The sequence below is a fragment of the Papio anubis genome, chromosome 12 (assembly GCF_008728515.1).
Source record: "Papio anubis isolate 15944 chromosome 12, Panubis1.0, whole genome shotgun sequence".
In the NCBI taxonomy this organism is placed as follows: Eukaryota; Metazoa; Chordata; class Mammalia; order Primates; family Cercopithecidae; genus Papio; species Papio anubis.
The window spans coordinates 117,332,423-117,340,665 of NC_044987.1; the positions used below are offsets into that span (position 1 = coordinate 117,332,423).

At 45.1% G+C, this 8,243-nt stretch overlaps 1 protein-coding gene across 3 annotated transcripts in view; it reads right to left on the minus strand.

Annotated features, from left to right (window-relative positions):
* LOC116268663 (histone-lysine N-methyltransferase KMT5B) overlaps positions 1–8,121 on the minus strand; it is a 58,305-nt gene extending 50,184 nt beyond the window's left edge. Inside the window, exon 1 of one of the 3 annotated variants that reach the window (XM_031653773.1) lies at positions 7,782–8,121. The gene's annotated coding sequence lies outside the window, so the exon portion shown is untranslated. The remainder of the gene's footprint in view (positions 1–7,781) is intronic. The other 2 variants (XM_031653772.1, XM_031653776.1) reach the window with 2 other exon arrangements.
* Positions 8,122–8,243: the final 122 nt, after the last annotated feature.

The window sequence follows — 8,243 nt, forward strand, 5'->3', positions numbered from 1 at the left end:
GTCATGCTAATTCAAATGCTAATCAGGTATCTAGCACCATCAACTCCATAGCAAAGAATATGTCTCTATACTTGCAAATAATTACAAATGTCCATGATATTATCATTCCTACTTTCCTTCTGTAGCTTTCACAGGGTCAAGCTTGGATGCATTCTGCTTCACCCAATTCAACAGCTTTCCCAAGTCCCCTCAGGTGGTAATGCCCTCACTCAGGCCACCAAGGGAATGGGGTCTGAAGCTGAGCAGTTTACCTACCACCAAGGCAGAATGCTTCACCCACTGCCCTTTCAGAATAAAATGATGGCCACAGACACCATCACTAAGTCTTGAAAAAGACTAAACTTGTTGAGCTAACAGCTCTAAAGCAGACCGCAGTATGGTGGAAAACGGCCCCCAGAGACATTGGCTCCTAACCTCTGGAGCCTGTGAATGTTACCTTATAATGAAAATGGTCTTTGAAGATGTTATAAAGGTTTTTGAGATAAAAGAGATTATCCTAGATTATCTGGGTAAGCCTTAAATGCCACCCAAATGACTTTATAAGAGGCAGAGGGAGATCTGACACCTCACAAAGAACAAGAGGTGAAGCAGACTGGAGTGATGTGGCCACAGGTGAAGGAATGCTGCAGCCACCAGAGGCTGGAAGAAGCAAAGAGCAGCTTCCCTCCACAGCCCTGCCAATGCCTTGATTTTGGCCCAGTGAAACTGATACTGAACTTCTGGCCTCGAGAACTGAGAGAGAATACACTTCTGGCTTGTTGTTGTTGTTGTTGGTGTTTTGACACGGAGTCTCACTGTGTTGCCTAGGCTGGAGGCAGAGGTGCGATCTCAGCTCACCGTAACCGCCACCTCCCGGGTTCCAGCAATTTCTTCTGCCTCAGCCTTCTGAGTAGATGGGATTATAGGCACCTGCTGCCACGCCCAGCCGATTTTTGTATTTTTAGTAGAGATGGGGTTTCGCCATGTTGGCCAGGATGGTCTCGAACTCCTGACCTCAAGTGATCTGCCCACCTTGGCCTCCCAAAGTGCTGGGATTACAGGTGTGAGCCACGGCGCTCAGCCCATTTCTGTTGTTTTAAGCCACTAAGTTTATGGAATTTGTTACAGCGACCACAGGAAACTAACAGAGATTACGAAAAACTAAACCAAAGTAGAAATGCTTTATAGTTACCACGCTCCAAAAATATATAAAATTCCAACATGCCACAGGAAAAAAGATTTTAAACAACTTCAAAAACGGTGTATTTAAAACAAGTTTTTAAAGACTGGGCAACAAAGTGAGACCCTCATCTCCACCAAAAAAAAACAAAAACAAAAAGGTAGCCAGCTGTGCTGGTGCGCAACTTCAGTCCCTGCTACTCAGGAGGCTGAAGGATCATGGGAGTCCAGAAAGTAGAGGCTGCAGTGAGCTATGATCATGCCACTGCACTCCAGCCTGGGTGACAGAGTGAGACTTCACCTTTAAAAATGGAAATAAATAAAAAGTTTAAATCATACAGCATCCTTCAACTGAAGGTATAAAATACAGCTACTGAGTTATATGGATTTTGAAAATAGAGCTAGCCTCTTAATTATGCCTCTGATTACTCACACACTGTGCTAGGCCAGATAACCATGATCTTCCTGAAAAGCATTATGATTGAACAGTTTTCTATTTATATTAAAACTTACAATAAAAACTGAAACTATTAGAATTTCTCCTTGAGCAAAACATTTTAAGCAGCAAACTACCCACCACTGGTAAGTTTATGATCAGACATGCACAATTCTTAAACTTACTTATTTGGCTACTAATCTACAACCAGACACGTAAGAAACTCCTTATTGCCTTATCACAGAAAATACTGCTTCATTCTTACGTATCACATTCAATATGTATTTACGATGAGGGATTTCATGTAAGAAAGACTCCATGTCTTCATCTCAGTAGATAGTTTAAAACAAAGGTTTTCACTGATGGGGTTGTTGAGGGAAGTCCTCAAAAAAACTTCCAGAAGAAAACAAAAATGCCGGATTCCCCATCTCTCCACATTTGATCCATCTGCTTACCTAGCAGTGCCTAAAAATAAAATCAAGGATGCTTTCTTTGTTACAGTTTTGTCTAGGACCCAAACAGCCATTCACGTTTCCAGAAACAGATGCCACCTAGTGTCAAACGTCTGTAAGTACGGCCTGTACAGGTCACAGTTTCTGTCAGAAGTTACAAGAAATACATCAAAGATTTTTACTGGGCAAGGACAAGTGTTAGGAAAAACTTCCAAAAGGTGGTTCTTGGGCTGGACGTTACAGGCTGCTTTGAGTTTGCCGGCTGGTGGGCTTTGCAGAGGCAGCCCGCACAGGGATTAAGGATGTGGCTCTGCAGTCAAAGCACCTGTCCCACCCTAGCTTCATCCTTACCCCAGCAGCCTGAGCAGGCAAGTTATTTAACCTCACCGACGCCCCATCAGTACAATGAAAAGAGGGCCTCCCTGCTAGGTTTGGCACAAGATTTAAAAGAGCACAAACTGCTAACAAATTAAGGTCTCCCCTTGCAAGTAACTAAGGCAAAAGCAAAGCAGGCCAGAAACATTCTATACAAAACTTGAATCAAGTAGAAATTTCCCTTCCATTCCTCCCCACCATAAGTCACACATGGGGAAAAAAAAAAAAAAAACTCATCACCTCACCTATTTAAAAAAGAACAAATGTGCAAAAGAATAATTATGACACAAGGCTGAGCACCAGTTCTGCTTTCCCTACGGTTCCCAAAGAGAAGGAACTTAACTTCTGGCAACAACACGCATGATTAAAAATCATGCCAAGCTACACCTCCCATCGTAAACATTCAGAGGGATGACAGACTGGACTACAGGCTTTCTTACAACACAGTTTAGTTTGTGATGTAGCTGGTCAAACAGATTATTTTCACACCCTATAAAAGAAGATACACACATCACAGTTCTTTAACACACATTCAATACTATCATTCCCATTTTACAAATGAGAACAAAACTTAGAGAATTAGGAAAAAAAGAAAAAATGAAGCCAAGTCCAGATTGAGAGACTGTTGTCTACTCTTAATATCACACAAAAAACCAACACAGGCTGGGCACGGTGGCTCACACCTGTAATCCCAGCACTTTGAGAGGTTGAGGCAGACAGATCACAAGGTCAAGAGTTCGAGACCAGCCTCACCAACATAGTGAAACCCCATCTCTACTAAAAATACAAAAGTTAGCCAGGCATGGTGGCGCTTGCCTGTAGTCCCAGCTACTCGGGAGGCTGAGGCAGGAGAACTGCTTGAACCCAGGGGGCAGAGGTTGTGTAGAACCAAGATCGACCCACTGCACTCCAGCTTGGGCAACAGAGCGAGACTCCATCTCAAAAAAAAAAAAAAAAAAAAAAAAGGCAACACAATAATGACCCAAACAAATTATTTATTTTTTTAGACGCTGTCTCATTCTGTCGCCCAGGCTGGAGTGCAGTGGCACGATCTCTGCTCACTGCAACCTCCGCCTCCCGGGTTTAAGGAATTCTCTGTCTCAGACTCCCGAGTAGCTGGAATTACAGGTGCCCACCATCATGCCCAGCTAATTTTTGTATTTTTAGTAGAGACAGGGTTTTACCATGTTGGCCAGGTTGGTCTTGAACTCCTGACCACACGATTCACCCGCCTCGGCCTCCCAAAGGGCTGGGATTACAGGCGTGAGTCACCACGCCTGGCCCCAAACAAATTTTTAAACACACTTTGCCCAGGCCAGGCACGGTGGTTCACACCAGTAATCTCAGCACTTCGGGAGGCCAAGGTGGGTGAATCACGTGGTCAGTTCAAGACCAGGCTGGCCAAAATGGTGAAACCCTGTCTCTACTAAAGATAGAAAAGTTAGTTGGGTGTGGTGGTGCGTGGCTGTAATCCCAGCCACTCGGGAGGCTGAGGCAGGAGAATTGCATGAACTGGGATCTGGGAGATAGAGGCTGCAGTGAGTTGAGATCACACCACTGCACTCCAGCCTGGGCAACAGAGCGACACTCTGTCTCAAAAAAACAAAAACAAACAAACAAAAAAACACTTTGCCCCCATATTTGAGGAGTAAAACTCTAGCACAAAATAGACAAGGTTCCTGACTGCGTAGAGATCACAGCATACTGTGGGAAGAGACATAAATATGTGATTATCAATCTGGTGCAAGCTGTAAGAAAAACAGGATGTTAGGAGAGAGACTAATATGAGAATGGACTTGAGATGGGATGATCAAGAAAAAATAAATCAAAATTATAAATATAAAAATGAGGCCAGACATGGCAGCTCATCGTATAATCCCAGCACTTTGGGAGGCCAAGGCGGGAGGACTGCTTGAGCCCAGGAGATTGAGGCTGCAGTGAGCTGGGATTATGTCACTGCTCTCCAGCATGGGAGGCTACAAGACCCAGTCTCAAAAAGAAACAAACAAAAAACACCTTTTTTGGGTCAAAACCCCTCCTGGTACATACTTATATGCACCAAACAAATATTTCCTCTAAACCCTCCAGGACCCTGAATGACGTCTGGTTTTGTTTCCTTTCCAAGGGGGAGAGAGAAGGAGGGGTTTCCTATGGTGTCACTGGCCCACTGGCTGAAGGATCAAGCCACCTTTTACTTCTCAGTGAGGAAAACTCCAGCTTCCTAAAATCAGATTGGTTTTCTTACTAAAAATATCTATTTCTCCATATGATGCAACATAAGCATTTCCTCAAAAATAAAAATACCCCTCAGAGATCATTAAAATGTATCAGATATTTCAACCCTGTTACACAAATCAGACAGGCAAATAATTCATCCGGCCGACCTAGAATCCACTCAGTTCAACAAATTTATGAAGAACCTCCCAGAGCCACCAGGCACTGTTCGTGGTGCTGGAATACTAGTCATTTTCAGGGAACACTAGAGGGCGCGGGAGAGCGTCTACTTTCAGGAAAATCAGTCAGGGCTACTACGTGAGTCAGGGACGAAAACCAAAGGGATGCATGTGGGGAAAACAAAGTTACCTGAGTACAGGGTAGAAAAGTACAGAATACGAAACAGAATGACCCTTCACTGAAGGGGCCTTTTGCGTAAGGCTTGAGAGGCAAGCCCAGTGCCTTTAGAGATCTGCTGATCAGGCATTCCTGTAAAGGTGGCACAAGGTAGAAACACAGGTGTCAGAACACACGCATTCGGTTTCTACTCGTTCTGGTAACATGCAGGACTCGGGATTCGCTAGCTCAGCAACCCTATCAGGTGAGACAAGTATTAGCACTACAACAAGGAAGTTAAAGCTCAGAAACAAATTGCTTTCCTAAACTCAAAGTGCTACTAAGTCATAAGGCTAGGTCTAAAACCATCTTTTAAACTGTAGCCTGGGGTTTACTCCAGTGCTTGAGCCACGTGTACCACCTAGAGGTTTATCACCAGCAAATGATCCCTGGATCTAGGTACTATTTTCTTCAGTGTGCTATTAAAACAGACAAACTAAGACAGCTTACAGAGGTGCAACCGGCATTGCAGGAGCCATACAGGCCCCCAATCAAGCTTTGGGCGGGGGCACTGATACCCTAGTCTCTCAATTCTAAAATTCAACTGATTATCTCATAATGACATTTCAAAAAAAGGAGGTAAAACTACAAGAAACAAGCATATGAACTAAGTAAGGTAATTAGAGAGATATCAAAATATGATTAAAATCATTCTTAAGAGAAAATAGGATGGCATTGAAGTGTAAAGGATAAAGTATTAACATAATTTTGGATTGGAAGTGACCTGAGAGGTTTAGTCGTTTTGTAGACGGAGACTAGGCCCTATCAATGACTTATACAAACAGTGACAGAGCAGAGAATGGTATTGATTCTTATTCCACGGTCCTTCAACTATTCCTAAAATTATACTTCTATACAGCAGTCATCATTTGACATACAGCCCTAAGAAGACGGCCCGGTGTTTAAGTCTGTCTCATTCGCAGACCAGGTAGTCCCAAACCAACCCCATCCACACACATAATGGACCGTCTCCTGCATTTACTTAACATGCAGTATTATAGCCAACAGGGTGATGGAGTGGAGGGAGGACACGTGGTCCCTGTCGTTAAAAGTGTGCGGAAGATTCCATTAGAGTGTTCCAGGGCTGACACAGTCGGGGAACTCCTGCCCACGGAGAAGGATTTTGCCAATGGAGAGAAAGTAAAGCTCATACATGGTACACAGAAACACGAAATAATGGGACCACGGCGATTTATCTGAAAGGATTTTCTCTGTAAGCCATGGGAAGGGCATTCCTGTGGACAGGGAGCTGCTTAGATGCCACACACACAAATCTCTTTGTCACACAACCTGGCCACGAACCCAGGCCCTATAAACCCACAAACTGATACTCGGGTAAAGGAAAACCAGATTCAACCCCCCTTTTAAACAACCCAAGAGAAAAATCACGAAACAACATCCCCCACCCACCAAACTCCCTGCTGAAAGACACGCAGACACCGGGACACTCCTTCACACGCGTCTCTCCCTCTCAAGAGTCCGCTACCCTCCATCCACATTCCCCAGTACTGCCCCCTGGCATTCGCTGTGAGAATGAAAAGTTCAGCGCATGAGCAATTCAGGGTGTTTGGGACGGCAGATGAAAATACAGGCGCGAGAGCACCTGGAAATGATCATGGATAAAGAATCAAGCCCTACCTTACTCTCTTATTGAAGAAGTATCTACCATATTCCCTTCACTCTCCAGCTCAGTTTTTAAGATATAATGATGTTTGTAAATAACATTAAAGTAGATTTACTTTGAGAAACTAATACAAACTATTAAGCTTGACAACTTGGAGATTAATAAATTAACCCATTCATTAAGTGTCTATGAGCATCTACTCTGTACCTGCCCGTGGGCGGATGAGATAACACTAGACTCAAAAGCTCACAAGAAACCACCCCAACGGCTGTGTGTGTGAAGGTTTCACCAGGAGGCAACATTCTCACGGGGCCTTTCTGAAGGACGAATGTGTACAAGGTGGAGAAAAGGGGTGGAGGGATGCCAGGCAGGGCACGGCCTACAGGGACCACGCATGGGAAGCTACTGGAGACAGAGCTTGGGAGAGGGACCAGAATGTAGAATGTTTAGAGATTACAAAGTGAAAAATGGGCTGGAGTTCCCACACATGCCGGGATTAGAGCGTTTGTGGACTCTAACCTCGGAATATAAGGCGCTCCAAGAGGGACAGGGCCACACCTCTGATTCAAATTGCTAAACCTTCAGATACACAATAAATCTATATCTACAGCAAGCAGCAATTTATGTATTTCAACATGCACAATTTATCTGTGATTATTTCAGGCAAAAGTGGTTTCCTCCTCCCTTTTCAAAATATTTGTTTTTACTACTAATTAACAGTATTCTCAATATTAACGTGTTCTCAATATTAAAGACTAAGGGAAAAAAGTTATAGCTGGCAACTGCTTCCTCTGAAGACCCTACACAGCAGAGTTCAGACCTATATGGCCATCCTCGACTCCACTTTATATCAAACTGGTTTAAATCGAAAAAGGGCCACATCACAAAGAATCACAGTCAAATTAATTCAACAGCCCTCTATTCTAAGGAAAACTCCCCTCACTCCAGATAAATTTCATTTGGCAAATTCTTAAAAATTAATTCCTAAAGTTCCACCGCTTAATAGATCCTAAGTTACTGCACCAGACCCGGGTTAATAAACCCAAATAGACTGAACTTCTCAGCACCCAACTTGTTTCTATCTTAATCCAGCAAGTTGCATCGAGCTGTCATTGTGAAAACCTGCCTGTTCCTCCTTCCAAGGCGGAGGTGACAACGGTGCACATCATCCGCGGATACGTGGAAGGACAGACACACACCAGGGAACCAAGGGAGAGCGGATACAGCACAAAGGGGAGGCAGCGGCCGTGGGGCGCCGGGCCACGGCCAGAAGCGCCGTCGGGGAGGAGGGTGGGCTGCAGGACGAGCACGGGAGGGCTCCGAAATGCGCTTGGGCCAAAACAAAAACAAAAAGTTCAGCGCCGACAGTGGGAGCAGATTGGGCGAGACGGTTCACGGCTGCCCATTGGAGAAAAGGGAAAACAGAGTCCCCCAATCGCGAGCGACGGGGCTGCTCCCCTCGTGCGGCCGCGGGCCCGGCCCCGACGCTGCCCGGCGGCCGCTACCGCTCCCTTCCGGCCGCGGCCACCACTGCAGGCCCCGCGCCGGCCCCGCACCGGCCTGGCCGCAGCCCCGCCCCCCGCGCCCA